The following is a 20744-nucleotide window of genomic DNA, read 5'->3' as shown; positions in this document are numbered from 1 at the left end:
AACCAAGCTACTTGGCCAACAGCAATGTAATCTACCACCTTCCCACAATTACTACCACCACTACCAAAACTTCTGTATGCATTTCGATGAAGAAAATTCAGTTGATCTGGAAATATGCAAGGCATAATCTATCATCATTCCTCTGAAATTAGGTTGTCGATTTGAAAGAAGTCTCTGTCAGATGGTAAGTGTGAACGGCAGAGGCAGTGCAAAATATATCTTGGAAATATGAGCTCCAGAAGGACAGAGAAAAATGATGACAAGAGAGTACTGCAGCTCCTTCGGTACAGTTGCCTACACAAGAGTTGTTGTCAGGTATTCTTAACCAAATGTAAGGGGCCACGATCGAGTATGTGAATGTCCCCAGATTAAAAGAAGAAAAAGGTGAAAAGAACCAATTAGCAAATGCATTAGGCAGGACATCATTGCGGGAGAAAATGTTGACTGAGTTCAGGACCCTTGTCTGAAACTCAAGAGAGAATTGACTGGAGACTCGGAGATTTGCAATACACTACTGGATTTGAACACTATCAAGGTGAGACTTCTTATTTTAATTAAGCATATAATTACAGTTGGATTTACTAATCGATTTTCACTACTGTGAGGTCTTTTCAACTCTAGACTATTATGTTAAATAAATTACAAAATATTTTAAATTTAGAATACAGTCTACAAAATATTCAGTTCATTGAATATGTCAATTATTTCTTGTTTGGCATTAGATAAAGACAGCAAATAATCATAAAATCTTAATGCTATAAATGACTTGAGATGATTTAATTTAAATTAGCAACCAATCCTGGAAAATTTCTTCAGCCTGAACTGTGACTACTCTTTCTCTGCTTCAGTCTCTATTAAGGAGCTTGCTGTGCATCACTTGGTGAACATATTATATTATAAATGTCCTATTGATACTTTTTAAAGAAGGCTTCTTTCTTGTTTACCTGAAGTGTATTTTTCTGAAATTTCTAGTCTATTATCACAGTTCTGCCCACCTGGAAGAGATTAAAACAGGTCCATTTAATCTTTTATGTGAAATAACTTCAAACATTTGCAAACTGCTATGGATTCTTTCTCACCTTTTCCTTACTCTTTCCTAAATAAATGACTCACTGTCTCTGAGGTTTTCTGATATGGCAAAATGTATAGATCCTTTAACAATCTGATTACATTCCGTAGGACTCTTTTATTCCCTGAAGTAATATTTATTGTCTGTATGCTCTGGGTTTTCAAGAATTGTGCTGATAAAATGATGAAGATTCAAATGTAGTTTTTTCTCTTATGATGCTTAAAGTCTGGTTGGTAGACAGACAACTATCATCAAATAAATTCATACATAGTTACTTGATATTACATCATGATACATGATATTAAGGGGGATTGCAGTATGCTTTCTTAAGACATCACATGGAACATGATGTTACACAAGCATGTCCAATCAACTTGGCTTGCACTTTAGATTTCCTCTATCACATCCTAAGTTGCATTAGCTTTATTTGCAATAGCATTAAAAGAGTGACAAATTACTGGTCAATAATATATGATTTCAGTTCTTTAATATGCTTTCATATATAGAACTTTCAATGGACTTTTAAATTCTACCTTCTAATTTATATTTTGCAATATTGTCGCTTACAAAAAAAAATCCTTAAAGAAACAAACAATCCTCCCCTCCCTCTAAAAAGAATAAACAAAGAACAACAACAACAAAACTCCGACAGATTTGTGACAGCATGGATGAATTATGAGGTTATTATACAAAGTGAAATAAGTCAGACAGAGAAAGACAAATGCTGTATGATTTCACTCACATGTGGAGTATAAAAAACAAAATCAATGAACAAACTAAACAAAAGCAAGCACAAAGATACAGAGAACAGAGTAGTGGGTACCAGAGGGGAAGAGGCAGTGGTAGGGGGGGTGAAATAGGTAAAGGGGATCAACTGTATTGTGGGGGATGGAAACTAAGTATTTGGTGGTTTTGAGCATGGTATAGGGAATACAGAAGTAGAAATATAATGTTGTACGCATGAAGCATATAATGTTATAGACTATGTTACCTCAATAAAAATGTAAATTAAAAAAAACCAATTCTGGCAGGTTTTTTATTTTGTTTTGTTTTTTCAAGTATTTGGTTGGAGTCATTCTGATTGAATTGAAGTAAAATTTAAGGCTTAGGTACGATGGAGTATGGAAAGGGGATGAGGTGCTGTTTTAGTTGACCCTGGAAATCTTTGGCAAGTGTCAGGTTGGATCACTAGAGACAAGTGCTCTTTGGACTTCTTTGCTAAAGGTTGACAAGGAGTCAGACTGTGATGACTTACTGTTTTCATCCAGCCAAGAAGTAAAAGTCTCTTTAGTTTTTACAATTTGGCAATCATAGAATGCTCAGGAAAAGCCTAAAAATGAACTAGATAGATAATGAACTAGATAATGAACTAGAACTAGATAGAACTTAGCAATTTAGGGAAAACTGCTGCTATTGTCCTGTAAAAATGAAAGAGATGATTGAAACTTAAGACATTAAGAGGTAAAAGAAATTGAATTCTCAAGATTAATTATTTTAAGGACACAAGGAGTTAGCTCTGTTTCTTCTCTTTTTCTGAAGATAAGTTGTAGTTGTAACTTGGTAGAAGAAAATGAAATCTTTAAATTCCATTACATAAGGGGATTGACTAGACAAGGTCAAATAGCAATAGTTTCCTAAAATTCATCACTGATGAGAACTGCAAAGGAAATACTAATGTTTCTAGATGAATACTATTTCAGATTAAGTATATTATGAATCTAATCCAAAGGACATAGTTTATGAAAGAAATACTGTGATATTAATTAATGTTTACTAACAGAATAGTAGTTTGCTTTGACCAATTTTCTAAAATCTGAAATACTTTATTTAGATAAAATATTAAAATAAAATGTACAAATCATAAAATGAAAATTTGATGCATTTTCTTATCTAGAATAAATACAGGGACAATGACAATGTGATTTTCCTGACAAAGAAGATGGTCAGGAAAAACAGTGACTATCTTTATAAAGTCAGCTTTTCACTCACATCGGAGCTTCATACGGAAGTTCACTGACCTGAAGTAACATGCTTCCCCCGGAGTGTTTCTATTTCTCAAGTAAACAGAGCATCATCAACCTCAGCTTGTGTACTGCTAAAGTGGCCCACAGTTGGCTTACAAGTCAATTTTTAAAATGCCTTCACCTTTACCTTCTTCAACATCCCTTTTGCTCAGAATGTTCTGTGCTCTCTGGGACCATCTTGTAACTGATCCTGGATTTTGAAACTCACAGCTGTGAACGAGCAGGAAAATGATGTGGTGAGAGTTGATATGCTTTGAGAAAATTCAAAGAAATCTGTTTGAGCAGGTTGTAGTTCACCACTCATTCATGGACAAGAACACAAATTTTTATCTTCTGAATCCCTTTAGGCCACATGGATTTTGAAGTGCAATTTATATATTTTATTAATATGTATGTATTTAACTATTATAAAATATAAAATAAAAATAGAATGTACTTATATTTATTTATAATTTTATTTATTTTCTTATTTATTAAATTATTTATATTTAGTAAAAAATTTATATATATAGAACCAAAAAAAGTTATTGCAGTACCCATACCAAATATTATTTAACATTCCAAATAGGTTCTGAGGTAATACCCCATAATCAAGCACATTACTATTTCTGTGCCCGAAGGTAAACCAATAACACTTTAAATAAATAACAATTATAAAGCATGTTATGGTTGTTCATGTTCTATTTGCAAATGAACCAAATATTTTTAAATATTGGATTTTTAGAGCTTTTTATATTTTGTTATCGTGGATAAGTTATTATATGTCTATATTCACAAAGTATTTACTGTAAGTCTAATATGTTCAAGGTAACCTGTTAGGTGTGGTAAAAGAACATCAGGAAGTGAAAAAGATAAATCCAGATGTTCAGTTTCACACAAGATTTAAGAAATCTGAGGTTCTGATTTATTTACACAGGAAGGATTATCTTTGGGTCTCTCCATGTGAGGAGGCTGTCACCCCATCAGAAACAGGCATCTTCTCCTCCACTACCTACCATAGCATCTTAGAAGCTCTGATTGGCAATTACTTTACATCATAAATATTTTTATTCATGCCCTTTCTCTTACTAGATTGATAACTCCTTGAAAGCAGGAGTCATACCTTATTCATATTTATATGACCTGTACCTAACCCATTGCCTGGACTATGAAAAGCATTAAATATGTATTCAATAAATAAGTACAATAAAAATTTTTTTGTCCATATTTGGGGGAAAATATTCACAACACTTAATGATTCTTAATTTTATGTACCAGATTATATTAAAATTACTCTTCAGCCCATCAGAGAATGTTTATTAACATATGCAGGTGTGGAAAGCAAATACAAGTCCTGTTTTTGGTTTTCAGTACTTGATAGGTCTCTAATGAGAATGTAATATGAATGTAAGTGAAAAATTAGAGTAAAAGACATAATATACTTGTCATGTAGAGATTCATCAACAAAATATTGTAAATTTTAATTTGAATTGGATGAATATTTGCTGAAGAAATGACATTTATTAATCCTGGTGGCTATTTTCCTCATCAGTGTAATAAAAACAAAATACCAGTCTCTCTACCATTACTTTGTAAAATGATTTGAGCAAAATTTTGTCATGCCAACATTATTTAATACAGGAGCTCAGGAAAGAGAATAAACAGTATGGGTTGAAGAAAAAAAAAAAGAAAAAATGCTTTGGCACATGTTGAGAGATTGATTGAAAAGAGCATTACAGGAAGAGGACCAGCCTTTTTAAGGTGCAAATTAGCCGCAAAGCACAGGGAGATCAGCTCCCCGCTTTGTGACCACCTAGAGGGGTGGGATAGGGAGGGTGGGAGGGAGGGAGATGCAAGGGGGAGGAGATATTGGGATATATATATATATGGATAGCTGATTCACTTTGTTATAAAACAGAAACTAACATGCCTTTGTAAAGCAATTATACTCCAATAAAGATGTTTAAAAAATGAACATGTAAACAAAAAAAATAAATAAAAGAGGTACAGTGATAATTAAATATACATAGATAAGCTTGGGAAGGCTAAACTGTGAAAGGTTTTGACAAGATAAAAGGCCAGTGCTGAGCTTGTGACCAAGATGGCAGAGTAGAAGGACATGCTCTCACTCCCTCTTGTGAGAACACCAGAATCACAGCTAGCTACTGGACAATCATTGACAGGAAGACACTGGAACTCGCCAAAAAAGATACCCCACATCCAGAGACAAAGGAGAAGCCACAATGAGATGGTAGGAGGGGTGCGATCACAGTAAAATCAAATCCCATAACTGCTGGGTGGGTGACTCACAGACTGGAGAACACTTATACCACAGAGGTCCACCCACTGGAAAGAAGATTCAGAGCCTCACGTCAGGCTTCCCTACCTGGGGTCTGGCAATGGGAGGAGGAATTCCTAGAGAATCAGACTTTGAAGCCTAGTGGGATTTGACTGCAGGACTTTGACAGGACTGGGGGAAACAGAGACTCCACTCCTGGAGGGCACACATAAAGTAGTGTGCGCATCAGGACACAGGGGAAGGAGCAGTGACCACAGGCGAGACTGAACCAGACCTACCTGCTAGTGTTGGATGGTCTCCTGCAGAGGTGGGACGTGGCTGTGGCTCACCATGGGGACAAGGACACTGGCAGGAGAAGTTCTGGGAAGTACTACTTGGTGTGAACCTTCCCAGAGTCTGCCAAAGAGCCCAAGTAGGCTCCAGTGTTGAGTTGCTCAGGCCACACAACCAAAGGGAAGGAACCCAGCCCAACCCATTAGCAGTCAAGCAGATTAATGTTTTACTGAGCTCTGTCCAGGAGAGCAACAGTCAGCCCTACCCACCACTAGTCCCTCCCATCAGGAAACTTCCACAAGCCTCTTAGATAGCCACATCCACCAGAGGGCAGACAGCAGAAGCAAGAAGAACTACAGTCCTGCAGCCTGTGGAACAATAACCCCATTCATAGAAAGATAGACAAGATGAAAAAGCAGAGGGCTATGTACCAAATGAAGGAACAAGATAAAACCCCAGAAAAACAACTAAATGAAGTGGAGATAGGCAACCTTCCAGAAAAAGAATTCAGAATAATGATAGTGAAGATGATCCAGGACCTCAGAAAAAGAATGGAGGCAAAGATCGAGAAGATGCAAGAAATGTTTAACAAAGACATAGAAGAATTAAAGAACAAACAGAGATGAACAATACAATAACTGAAATGAAAACTACACTAGAAGGAATCAATAGCAGAATAACTGAGGCAGAAGAATGGATAAGTGACCTGGAAGACAGAGGTGGAATTCACTGCTGTGGAACAGAATAAACAAAAAAGGTTGAAAAGAAATGAAGACAGCCTAAGAGACCTCTGGGACAATAGTAAACGCAACAACATTCACGTTATAGGGATCCCAGAAGGAGAAGAGAGAGAGAAAGGACCCAAGAAAATATTTGAAGGGATTATAGTCAAAAACTTCCCTAACATGGGAAAAGGAATAGCCACCCAAGTACAGGAAGTGCAGTGAGTCCCATACAGGATAAACCCAAGGAGAAACACGCCCAGAAACATAGTAATCAAACTGGCAAAAATTAAAGACAAAGAAAAATTATTGAAAACAGCAAGGGAAAAATGACAAATAACAAACAAGGGACCTCCCATAAGGTTAACAGCTGATTTCTCAGCAGAAACTCTACAAGCCAGAAGGGAGTGGCATGATATACTTAAAGTGATGAAAGGGAAGAACCTACAACCAAGACTACTCTACCCAGCAAGGATCTCATTCAGATTCGATGAAGAAATCAAAAGCTTTCCAGACAAGCAAAAGCTAAGAGAATTAAGCACCACCAAAACAGCTCTACAATAAATGCTAAAGGAACTTCTCTAAGTGGGAAACAGAAGAGAAGAAAAGGACCTACAAAAACATACCCAAAACATTTAAGAAAATTGTCATAGGAACATACATACTGATAATCACCTTAAACGTGAATGGATTAAATGCTCCAACCAAAAGACACAGGCTTGCTGAATGCATACAAAAACAAGACCCATATATATTCTGTCTACAAGAGACCCACTTCAGACCTAGGGACACATTCAGACTGAAAGTGAGGGGATGGAAAAAGATATTCCTGGCAAATGAAAATCAAAAGAAAGCTGGAGTGGCAATACTCATATCAGATAAAGTAGATTTTAAAAGAAAGAATGTTAAAAGATACAAGGAAGGACACCACATAATGATCAGGGGATCAATCCAAGAAGAAGATATAACAATTATAAATATATGTGCACCCAACATAGGAGCACCGCGATACATAACACAACTGTTAACAACTATAAAAGCTGAAATCGACAGTAACAAAATAATAGTGGGGGACTTTAATACCTCACTTACACCAATGGACAGATCATCCAAAATGAAAATAAATAAGGAAACAGAAGCTTTAAATGACACAATAGGCCAGATAGATTTAATTGATATTTATCAGACATTACATCCCAAAACAGCAGATCACCCTTTCTTCTCAAGTGTGCACGGAACATCCTCCAGGATAGATCACATCTTGGGTCACAAATCAAGCCTCAGTAAATTTAAGAAAATTGAAATCATATCAAGCATCTTTTCTGACCACAACGCTATGAGATTAGAAATGAATTACAGGGAAAAAAACAAAAAAATCCACAAACACATGGAGGCTAAACAATACATTATTAAATAACCAAGAGATCATTGAAGAAATCAAAGAGGAAATCAGAAAATTCCTAGAGACGAAAGACAATGAAAACACGATGATCCAAAACCTATGGGATGCAGCAAAAGCAGTTCTAAGAGGGAAGTATATAGCTATACAAGCCTGCCTCAAGAAAAAAGAAAAATCTCAAATAAACAGTCTAACCTTACACCTAAAGGAACTAGAGAAAGAAGAACAAGCAAAACCCAAAGTTAGCAGAAGGAAAGAAATCATAAAGATCAGAGCAGAAATAAATGAAATAGAAACAAAGAAAATAGCAAAGATCAATAAAACGAAAAGCTGGTTCTTTGAGAAGATAAACAAAATTGATAAACCATTAGCCGGACTCATCAAGAAAAAGAGGGAGAGGACTCAAATCAATAAAATTAGAAATGAAAATGGAGAAGTTACAACAGCCACCGCAGAAATACAAAGCATCCTAAGAGACTACTACAAGCAAACCTATGCCAATAAAATGGATAATCTGGAAGAAATGGACAAAGGGTCCATTTCCAAGACTGAACCAGGAAGAAATAGAAAATATGAACAGACCAATCACAAGTAATGAAATCGAAACTGTGATTAAAAATCTTCCAACAAACAAAAGTCCAGGACCAGATGGCTTCACTGGTGAATTCTATCAAACATTTAGAGAAGAGCTAACACCATACTTCTCAAACTCTTCCAAAAATTTGCAGAGGAAGGAACACTCTCAAACTCATTCTGTGAGGCCACCATCACCCTGATACCAAAATCAGATGAAGATACTACAAAAAAAGAAAATTAGAGAACAATATCACTGATGAACATAGATGCAAAACTCCTCAACAAAATGCTAGCAAACAGAATCCAGCAATACATTAAAAGGATCATACACCATGATCAAGTGGGATTTATCCCAGGGATGCAAGGATTCTTCAATATACGCAAATCAATCAATGTGATACACCATATTAAGAAATTGAAGAAGAAAAACCATATGATCATCTCAATAGATGCAGAAAAAGCTTTTGACAAAATTCACCACCCATTTGTGATAAAAACTCTTCAGAAAGTGGGCATAGAGGGAACCTACCGCAACATAATAAAGGCCATATGCGACAAACCCACAGCCAACATCATTCTCAACGGTGAAAAGCTGAAAGTGTTTCCTCTAAGATCAGGAAGAAAACAAGGATGTCCACTCTCACCACTATTATTCAACATAGTTTTGGAAGTCCTAGCCATGTCAATCAGTGAAGAAAAAGAAATAAACGGAATACATATTGGAAAACAAGAAGTAAAACTGTCACTCTTTGCAGATGACATGATACTATACATAGAGAATCCTAAAGATGCTACCAGAAAACTACTAGTGCTAAACAATGAATTTGGTAAAGTTGCAAGATATAAAATTAATACACAGAAATCTCTTGCATTCCTATACACTAATGATGAAAAATCTGAAAGAGAAATTAAGGGAACACACCCATTCACCATTACAACAAAAATAATAAAATACCTAGGAATAAACCTACCTAGGGAGACAAAAGACCTGTATGCAGAAAACTATAGGACACTGATGAAAGAAATGAAAGATGATACCAACAGATGGAGAGATATACCATGTTCTTGGATTGGAAGAATCAATATTGTGAAAATGACTATACTACCCAAAGCATTCTACAGATTCAGTGCAATCCCTGTCAAATTGCCAATGGCATTTGTTACAGAACCAGAACAAAAAATCTTAAAACTTGTATGGAGACACAAAAGTCCCCGAATATCCAAAGCAGTCTTGAGGGAAAAAAATGGAGCTGGAGGAATCAGACTCCCTGGCTTCAGACTATACTACAAAGCTACAGTAATCAAGCCAATATGGTACTGGCACAAACACAGAAACATAGATCAATGGAACAAAGTAGAAAGCCCAGAGATAAACCCACACACCTATGGTCAACTAATCTATGACAAAGGAGGCAAGAATATACAATGGAGAAAAGACAGTCTCTTCAATAAGTGGTGCTGGGAAAACTGGACAGCTACATGTAAAAGAATTAAATTAGAACACTCCCTAACACCATACACAAAATTAAACACAGAATGGATTTGAGTCCTAAATGTAAGACCAGACACTATAAAACTCTTAGAGGAAAACACAGGAAGAACACTCTTTGTCAGAAATCACAGCAAGATCTTCTTTGATCCACCTCCTAGAGTAATGGAAATAAAACCAAAAATAAACAAATGGGACCTAATGAAACTTCAAAGCTTTTGCACAGCAAAGGAAACCATAAACAAGATGAAAAGACAACCCTCAAAATGGGAGAAAATATTTGCATACAAATCAATGGACAATGTTTTAATCTCCAAAATATATAAACAGCTCATGCAGCTTAATATTATAAAAACAAACAACCCAATCTCCAAATGCACAGATGACCTAAATAGATATTTCTCCAAAGAAGACATACAGATGGTCAAGAACCACATGAAAAATTGCTCAACATCACTAACTATTAGAGAAATGCAAATCAAAACTACAGTGAGGTATCACCTCACACCAATTAGAATGGGCATCATCAGAAAATCTATAAACAACAAATGCTGGAGAGGGTGTGGAGAAAAGGGAATCCTCTTGCACTGTTGGTGGGAATGTAAATTGATATATCCACAATGGAGAGCAGTATGGAGTATCCCTAAAAAACTAAAAATAGAATTACCATATGATCCAGCAATCCCACTACTGGGCATATATCCAGAGAAAATCATAATTCAAAAATACACATGCACCCCAATGTTCATTGCAGCACTATTTACAATGGCCAGGTCATGGAAGCAACCTAAATGCCCATCAACAGATGAATGGATAAAGAAGAAGTGGTACATATATACAATGGAATATTACTCAGCCATGAAAAGGAATGAAATTGGGTCATTTGTTGAGACGTGGTTGGATCTAGAGACTGTCATACAGAGTGGAGTAAGTCAGAAAGAGAAAAATGAATATCATATATTAATGCATATATGTGGAACCTAGAAAAATGGTGGAGATGAACTGGTTTGCAGGGCAGGGATTGAGGCACAGATGTAGAGAACAAACATACGGACACCAAGGCGGGAGAGCTGTGGGCGGGTGGGGGTGGTGGTGTGATGAATTGGGCTGTTGGGATTGACATGTATACACTAATATGTATAATATTGATGACTAATAAGAACCTGCTGTATAAAAAAACAAATAAAATAAAATTTAAATTTTTTTTTAAAAAAGCCCCATGCTAATGCCTAGGCATGAGTATTAATGGAGTAGTACAATTAAAAATTAGATCTATTAGTTGTGTTGCATTCTGGTTTAATTGATAAAATTTAATAAGGTTGCCATTTTCTTTAATCCAGTGAAATGTGTTTTTATAGCACAAAATTTTATAGCACAAAAAGAGTGTACAAAATTTCACCAAAAACTATGCCAATATGAATTACTACATATTTACAGATTTTGAACGATAAAAGTTATTTGCAATTGTTTCAGGAAAATACCTTACCTAAGATCAAGTACCATAATGCTCGGACACTTAAAGAATCAAATGAAAATGTCAGGGCTAACATCAGCATAGGACTTTAAGAGTCAGAAACAAGAAGAGAAACATGGGCATGTCTAGAAAAAAAAATGTCTAGGAATAAAAAAAAGAATTTTCTTTTGGTTCTCATGTTGAAATCTGATTGGTTCATGTTTCATCTTTATGTATTCCTTGGATGACGTGCTCTTTCATGTTTTCACAAGTGGGATGATTTTCTTTGTATTTAAGTTGATACTTCTCTCCCAGATCTTCCTAAAGTTTCCAACTGAAAAGTTTTTCAGTCATATTGTAAGCATCATTTTCTTCCCTATGTAAGAGTTGTTTCTGTTCTAATAACTTTATTTTTTCTTTAAACTAGGGGTTTTGAAAACTTCTCATTTTTCCTTAACTGCCAAGAAAGAAAACTAATGTTTTGTAAACAATTTGGAGCCATAGAGCTCTAAAACATACGTGGTGCTATAAATTGGCTAAGACTTTTTTCCTAATAAATATAAAAATACAAACTGTAGACAGACAACAGAAAAAAAAATTGATAAGTCAACAAGAAACATAGATGGAAAATCTTAAAGAGTAGGAAGACTTATCTCCTTACTTCCATGTCGTCAAATTATCTGCCTTGATTATTCTCATGTAAAGAATTTACCTGGGAGGAAAGGAAGTATTAAGAACTGGGAAGCAGTATTGGGAAAGAAGTCTGATCTTAGAATGCCATGAAAAGTAACTTAATAGGGCAAGGTCCTTTTTACAATTGGTACAAAATATCCACATTATTTAACTGAATACAGATTTTTCTGGAATCATCTTTTGCTCCCTCCCACCTTCATTACCGTTTGTATTGATACCATCACCACAGAGCTCCTCAAACCATAAAATCACTTTATGATTTTTTTTTTCAAATCTGTTTCATTATTACGTTTTAGGCAGGAAAGCAAATAGAACACTGGGAGACTTTATAAAAGTTAGATGATAGTCACATTCTCTCAACTGTTTAAACAGGGATGAAAACTAACTCAGAGAGATTAGGTGAAATTTGCTTCTATCACTGATCCATCTGTCCCTTTAGTCCTTTCTCTTATTTATTAGTAACTTTTTTTGCCGTCACTAATTATCAACCTGACCTTAAGCTTCCTGTTAGCTGACTATGACTCCTTATTGTGCTTCAAGTAGGGCTATTTGAACCCAAAGTGCTTCATGTTCTAAAATTTTCTTTCTGAGTTTCCCTGTGTAGCTAAATTTGATCATTTCTTGAGAAAATATTAAGAAAAATGAGGGTAGATTAGAAATGTATTTTCTTAGTGCTTATTTTGCGCTAGATGTCTGTGTAGTGATAACCTCATTTTAATGTCATAAATATTATTGGATATTGGTTTTATTTCATACTTGCAATGTCATCTATTATACTATGTATAATTTACTTGAATTTTATTAAATGTTTACCCATCCATCTGGTAAGTGTTCACACTAAGAAAAAAATAAGATAAACAGAAGAAGTATAATGAATACACTTTTAGTGTTGTTATCAGGACCTTTGGTCTTGATAAAGATTCATAAGTACTCAAAACAAATAAATTCAATAACTATTTAATACCTAAATTGCAGAAGATACTGTACAGTAAAGGATTTAAAAAATGAGATAATGTCTTTTCTCAAAGGAGTTAAATCTACAAGAGAGGAAAATACAAATACACAGTAATGTAGGGCCTAAAAGTAAAAAAGAAACTAAATTCCTCCCCTAATATTCAACCTTGCCCCAATCTTCATTGATGTTGATCTAATTAAGAAACCCTAGCTGAGGCTCTCAGCGGGGGATGGGGAATATTAGTTTTGACCAAAAGATAATGCCTCAAGTTATCCTTGGGACATTAAAATGTCATTTAAACAAGTAGGAAGGAGGGTTATTGATTATGCTCTGGCATAGGCACTGGAAAAGAAAAAGAGCAAATACCTATGTTATTGAAAATTACATATGGAATGGTATATACAAAAGAATTTTTAAAGAAACAAATTTTTAACAGCTTTCTAAAAAAATTCAGACAACATCTAGGCTTCAGCTCAAAGAAATAGGGAGATTAGTTATCAGTTGACACCCTGACAATTAAGAAAAAGCTGAACAAACTGAAAATTAACTATTTTTCCTGCAAATACTAGAGAACTGAAATTAGAATACAATCAAGTAATCTGAAACCTGGGAGAGAGAAGACCAAGGGCTTGCTTACCTGCGGCTGAACCCTCAAGACCACATAAGCCAATAAGAAGATATAGCTTAAAAATGTTAAACTGCTAAAGGTTGGCTGGCATAAAAATGCAAAGCCACTTTGGACCAGAGAGAGGGGAGTAGCACTCTCTTGTCAGGGACATGGAGGGAAGATCAGAGAGAAAGAGAAAGCTTTTCTTGTGGTGCTGACCAGAGGAGGGGAAGGGAAGCCACAGCTGAAACTCTACACCAGCATCTCTGCTTTGCCCTCAGGGAAACAAACCTTCATCTGCAAAGGTAAGACAGCAAACGCCTCTCCCTTTAGAGCACTAGTGGGAAAACACTGCAGTTGGTGGAAATGAACTACCCCTGGGAGAGGGACAGGTATACTTTATCTAATTGTGAGTGGGAAGTCTTGGTGGTCATGTGTAAATGCAGAGGTTTCCAGATTGTAGGTCATAATGAAAAGTAGAAATCAGAGTAATATAAAATGTTAAATATGATAGTAGGTAGGATATTTAGATAGACAGAAATTTGAATATTTGTAATAGATAAAAATGGAACAGAATGGGCAAAGACATGGAAGCATGCAGATCAGGCTTATGATTTACTTATTATTTGTTACGATTTTAATAAGGCTGAAGCAGAGGGAACTTGGTGAGAAATAGTGATAGATGTGGCATATATGTGGAATCTAGAGAAATGGTACAGATGAACTGGTTTGCAAGGCAGAAATAGAGACACAGATGTAGAGAACAAACGTATGGACACCAAGGGGGGAAAGTGGAAGGGAGGTGGTGGTGGGATGAATTGGGAGATTAGGATTGACATATATACACTAATAAGTATAAAATAGATAACTAATAAAAAAAGAAAAAAAAACAATTAAGCAAAGAAAACCAAATAGTTTCATTAGAATTAGCTATAAGCTGTGTTTCAAACAACCAAGAATTTGAAAACTAACTGCTTCTTTTTATAATTAACTTAGTTATCAAAACAATTACTTATGTGACACAAAAACAATTAATTATTTTATGTTATATGTAAATTTATTTATGTTTTACATTATAAATTACAGTAAAGTAGTGAGGCCAAGATGCAACCCAGTCTCTTTATAGCCATGCCTAACTTAACTTGCAGTAGAACTGGGGAGAAATCCAGATGATTTAATTCATGATTTAATTCACCATGACCCCCCCACTCTTGTGCTGTCCACAGTCCTGGGAGAAAGGTAACTCACCTTGGGAGTTATGACAGAATATAAGCATATTTGGTTAGTCAGAGAACCCACCTTTGTTTGGAAGTCTACAAAGTACTATGATCTCACACGGCCAAGGGTCCTTTGGATTAGTAGCTCATGAAACACCATATTTTCTTTTTTTTTTTTTTTTTTTTTTTTTGCGGTATGCGGGCCTCTCACTGTTGTGGCTTCTCCCGTTGCGGAGCACAGGGTCCGGACACGCAGGCTCAGCGGCCATGGCTCATGGGCTTAGTTGCTCCGCGACATGTGGGATCTTCCCGGACCAGGGCACGAACCCGTATCTCCTGCATCGGCAGGCGGATTCTCAACCACTGCGCCACCAGGGAAGCCCCACCATATTTTCAATTGAGCTTTTTGTTTTCATTCTTAGAACCTACACTTACTTTTCAGAGCATTTTTCAGAATGTTCTCTTATTTCCTAATTGTGGCTGAAATAACATTTTCAAGCACAGCATCAACAGTTGTTTTGTTCCTTACACATTACACCATATTCTTCCAGGGATTCGATTTTGTTCTTGAACATAAAGGAAAGAGAAAGCAATTTTATCTTTTTTTTTTCCTCCCACATGTATCTTTTACCCAAGAAATGCATTTCAATATATTTCTGTGGAAGCACAGATTTTAATTATTTTCTCAGGGACTGACCATTCCAATTTCCCAGATGCTGTTGAATGTGTAATGCTCGATTATATATCACATTTCATTATATGCAACTGGATAATATCCATGTGAAAGTTATTCCCTAGAAACAGACCACTAAAGTACCATTTTGTACACTGCTGATTTAGGACACAAAGTGATACTTCAGTCTCCAGAAATAGTTGACAAAAACATCAAAAATTATGTAATTTACTGTCTTGAAATATTTTAATAATGCCAAATTCTTTATAGTTTGCAAAGCAATTGCAAAAGTGTTACCATTTTGTACCCATAATACCCCCACAGATAACTATTGCTGTCTCCATTTTACAAATAATGATATCACAGCTCTAAAAGATTTTCTGTTACTAAAATATCCTTGGTTGTTAAGTGACAGGGCTGGAAATTTTACATGCAGACCTTCTGACAGTTGTCTTAGGATGGCTCCTATAATGCAGCTTCCTCTAGTTTCATGTCTGTGAGGGCATTTAAGTCCTCTTCTGAGAGAAGGGAATATTCTCAGTATAATATATTAAACCAGTAAATTTTAGTGTATCATTTGGGAAGTGCCAAGAAGAAATACCTTGAAGTGTTTGAAATTCACATTGGAAAATATGATGGTGATTGAATGAAAATAAAATACATGTGGTCAAATAGGGTATAAATTGTATTTTTCTTTGTCTAGGGCTTCTGAAAAATATATGATTGTTGGTTAGCAGAACAAGTATTTCTCTAGCAGTAGAGCAGACGTTTTCTTTCTAGTGACATGTGAGAGTGGGTGGTGAGCATTTCAGATCAGAACATAGAGTACTTGTGAACAAAGAATGTATAATGGCTGGATATACTTTTTTTCCCCCTTTTTTTCTTAGATTGGCCATCATACAGCATTTCAGAATTAAACTCCAGCTCCTTTTCAAAAATGAAAACAAAAACAGTATTATATGAACTTTGGCTATAGGTAACCTCTATAAAAATTCATTTCTTTATAATGTATTTTCTTTGGAGAATAATCCCCAAATGCTCAATCAGACAAGCATTACATTATGTTTTCTCCTTTCTGAGGATAAGATAAAATTAAATTGTAGTCTTGATTATCATTAAATACATTTGTCAAAGTCTAAAAAATTATTTCTTCTCTTGGATTCTACTTAGAGGAAAGCACATGTAAGATTATGGAAAGGATATCTATAAAGTCAGGAGTAGTTCTTCATCCTCACAGAAGACTAGATTCAATGTACAAGCAAAAAAACTAGGGTCAATTTTTATTTTTGTATGAGTAACCTGCATAGTAAAACAAGAATTCACTTTGAGACCACGTGAATTTTAAGCAAATAAAAATGTACTTTTTAAAAATAGGCCTTTATATTCTAGAGAAGTCACAGTAATGCTTCCGTTCAAGTTTGTAGAATTCTGAGTTATCATCTTCTTGTCAGAAAAACCGAGGAGTCTGGTTTTATCCTTGCTTACTACATATTAGGTATGTAAACATGCATAAGTTACTCACATTTCCTGTATGTCATTTTCCCCTTCTGAAAAATAGGAAAAATAAACTAACTTGTAGAGTTAATTTGAGGACTAAATGATAATACTAAAGAGGTTTTTTGATTACTTCTGATGACCGTATTGAGTCTCCAAACTGAGAAGAGAGGTGCTAAGGGACAAACGTTGTTAAAAAAAAAAAAAGAAAACTTAAAAAAAAAGTTGTTAGGAAAAAAATACTCAATATTTACTAAAAGATATCCATAAACTAGACTTGCCATCCTTCACTCACCATCCACTTCTACATTTATATGGAGAAGAGTAAAGACTTAGTGGATAGGGACTTCCCTGGTTGCCCAGTGGTTAGGAATCCACCTGCCAATGCAGGGGACACGGGTTTGAGCCCTGGTCCGGGAAGATCCCACATGCCGCGGAGCACCTAAGCCCGTGCACCACAACTACTGAGCCTGCGCTCTAGAGCCCGTGAGCCACAAATACTGAAAGGCTTGCAGAGCCCGTGCTCTGCAACAAAAGAAGCCACCACAATGAGAAGCCCATGCACCGCAGCAAAGAGTAGCCCCTGCTTGCCAAAACTAGAGAAAGTCCGCGCCCAGTAACGAAGACCCAACACAGCCCAAAATAAATAAATAAATTTATATATCAAAAAAGAAGGCAGTGGATAGAGAGGTGGATGTCTGTGACTTAACAAAGGTTTGTCAGTCTTCTCTTTTTTACCTCCCTTTGCTTTCTATGAGGGCGAGGATTTTCCCTTCTTTCAAGGCTAGCTCAGGGAGTCTCAAAAGATCCGATGAGACAGGAAGGGGTGGTTACAAGGAGACAAGACTGACATCTCCCTCCAGCTGGATGCTTTCTTAGCTGGCAAATCCTGGCTCTTCTAAGTTGCTAGAGAAGAGAGATGTGCTGAGAGGGGTTTTGTGAGCATACGGTCTGTCCCTCTGAAGAGTTTAATCAAGACAAACACAGACTTGTGTCTTCTTTTTTCTAGAAAAGTCTCCAGGTGCTAGACTGGCTTGGCTGGACGCATCTGCAGTTGCAGAGCCGCGGGACCGTGTTGTGAAGGGGAGGCTGTGCTGGGTTTCTGTGCTCTAGAGAGGAAACAAAAGCTGTATCTCTGGCTATCTTGAAAGGACAACACGTTTGCAAGGAAATGGCAGTTTTGGGGTGCTCAACGACAGAGGAAGTTTGCCTCCAAAAAGCTACAATGTACCCCATGAAAGAATAAAAGTAACATTTGAGTGTATTTGGCATGCAGAGGACATCAAAGCTAGATTACAAAACACCAGTCATGCCGTACCTTCCCGGCCCCGCTGTCTCACCTCCCTGCCATTTCCTAGATGGAGGAGCCAGAGGGCAGCACAGTCAAGTAGGGAGAAGCCCTGGAGGACAGGAAGCCACGGGGCACCATTTCCCCCTGCCCTGCAGATTCCTCACGCCAGACCAGAGCCAGAGCCAGAGCCAGAGAAGGGGACATGCTTAAATTGGATAACAAGTCACAATTTTGATACTAATCTTAGGTCGACTTAACAAACATATATTTGAAAATAAGTTTTCTAATACGTGGAAGTAACCAAGAGTGATTTTGCATCTAAATATACTAACCTAGGGGCAAGAGGGTAAGATCTGACAGAGATTATTTAAAGTGAGGGGTGAAAAAGGAATACGTTTTTCATACACCGCACACCACTGAGTTCAGCTTTGTAAAAATATGAGTACTGTCTTACCAATTATATCTTCAAGATATTACTCAAATCTGTCTTTTCACCTTCAACTGTTGATATCATCTTAGTCCAAACCAACCATTGGTCTCAAATAATTGCACCAGCTTCCTCTTTGGTGTACCACTCCTATTCTTTCTCTGCCCTTATTTGGTCTCCAGAAAACAGGAAACCTGATTTTCTCAGAGCATAATTTAGGTCATGTTTAACTCCCTTGCTTAAACATTTCAATGGCTTTGTATTGCAGTATCACAAAATCTAAATTCCTTTGCCTTGGCCCACCTGATCTGTCCTCTGCCCATTTCTCCACCTTCTTGCTGCGCCACTTCCCTTCTTCTTACTCTGCTGCAGACTGCCCAGTCTCTGAGGTCATCTCCTGGCTCATGACATGCTCTTTCCTACATGCAGTTCCCAGCGCCGGCAAAATTTTCCCCTTCCTTCTATCCCTTCAGATAGCCCAGGCATCCTTTCCCATCTCATAGAGATGGGAAATCTCATAGATTTCCTTGACCTCTCTACCTAAATAAAGTTTTCTATACATCCCTCCATCTCAACTAATTATTTTCTCCTTCATGGTATTAATTTACAGCTCATGACAACGTTTACTAAAATTTGACATGTATGTTTAATTTTGAAGTGCTAATTTCTTCTTGCAAAAATAATGTGCTCCCACACCCCAAACAATGTCTTCACATGGTAGGTGTTCAAATACCCATTAAAATGAATTATTGTGTTATTATTATTGTTGCTATTATATTTATCATAGGTTGTAGACAGCAAGAAGATGGTGACTCTAATGGGTGAACATAGGCAAGAAATAATTTTTTGAAAGACCCTAAGCCTCAAGTTGGATGTGAAAAATAAGTATCCAAAGTCCAAGTTGAAAACTAGCACTAGAAGAGACAATCAATAGCATTATTATTAAGAAATGAATTCATTTCTGATAAAAGCAAATTAGAGAATAGTATTAAGGTGACTTTAATATGAATATGCCTATGAAATTCTGAGATATTCAAAGTCCAACAGATACAAGAAATACTGGGAGATCTTGTTAAAATGTAGAATCTGAGCCAGTAAATCTAGATTGGGGTCTGGGATTATGCATTTCTCTCTCTCTCTTTTTTTTTTGCGGTACGCGGGCCTCTCAGTGCTGTAGTTTCTCCCGTTGCGGAGCACAGGCTCCGGATGTGCAGGCTCAGCGGCCATGGCTCACGGGCCCAGCCGCTCCACGGCATGTGGGATCTTCCCGGACCGGGGCACGAACCCGTGTCCCCTACATCGGCAGGCAGACTCTCAACCACTGCGCCACCAGGGAAGCCCTACAGTGTAATAATAATAGAAATAAAGTGCACGATAAAAGTAATGCACTTGAATCATCCTGAAACCATCCCCCCATCCCCAGTCCGTGGAAAAAATTGTCTTCTGTGAAACCGGCCCCTGGTTCCCAAAAGGTTGGGGACCACTGGTAAAGAGTACATAGTATATACAGTGGAACAGTAGATAGAGAAGTATTACATATTACTCTCTATGTATTCATAAGTATATCATACATATCTATATATTAATTTCTACACATTCACAGAGAGTATATGTTTTCTGACATTAGGAGAAGATTGACTTTTCACAATTCACAAAGTAACAGAACCTTCTAGGTGTTCTAAAATTAGGTAGAAAATAGTTCCTTATAAGAAAAAATCTAGAAATGCATCATTAACTCTCTGAAGGTGTGAATGAATCTGACATTTCCTAGGAGCTAATGAGATACATGCTTGCTGTCTAACTTGTCAAGCATTCTTTTTTGGAAATCTTGAAAAGAGAAACCTTCTAAATCTGAGTCATTAAGGTGAGACCAAGTCAACACATTCCAAAAATGAGAATTAGATTCCTGTTCTTTAATGGTGTTTCATATGAAAAAGCAGGGTCTCTACTGTTGGATAGATTTGATTTAGAATCCTGCTCCTGTGAATGACTGGTTGTTGTTCAGTTTCTTGGAGGCCTGTGCATGATAAAAACTTAGGAGCCAGAACCAACAACAATTTTGGTCCCTACTATTGCCAATGTTGTAATTGTATTTTTTTCCTTT

General features: G+C 36.5%; 1 long non-coding RNA gene across 1 annotated transcript in view; it reads left to right on the top strand.

Annotated features, from left to right (window-relative positions):
• Nucleotides 1–244: 244 nt before the first annotated feature.
• Nucleotides 245–20744, top strand: part of LOC136792777 (uncharacterized) — a 75763-nt gene continuing 55263 nt past the window's right edge. The window contains exon 1 of the long non-coding RNA XR_010837160.1: nt 245–535. This is a non-coding gene — a long non-coding RNA (uncharacterized lncRNA). The remainder of the gene's footprint in view (nt 536–20744) is intronic.

This window comes from Kogia breviceps, chromosome 16 (assembly GCF_026419965.1).
Source record: "Kogia breviceps isolate mKogBre1 chromosome 16, mKogBre1 haplotype 1, whole genome shotgun sequence".
Lineage (NCBI taxonomy): Eukaryota > Metazoa > Chordata > Mammalia > Artiodactyla > Physeteridae > Kogia > Kogia breviceps.
The sequence above is the reverse complement of the archived record's forward strand: the minus strand, read 5'-3'. Positions and strand labels throughout refer to the sequence as shown.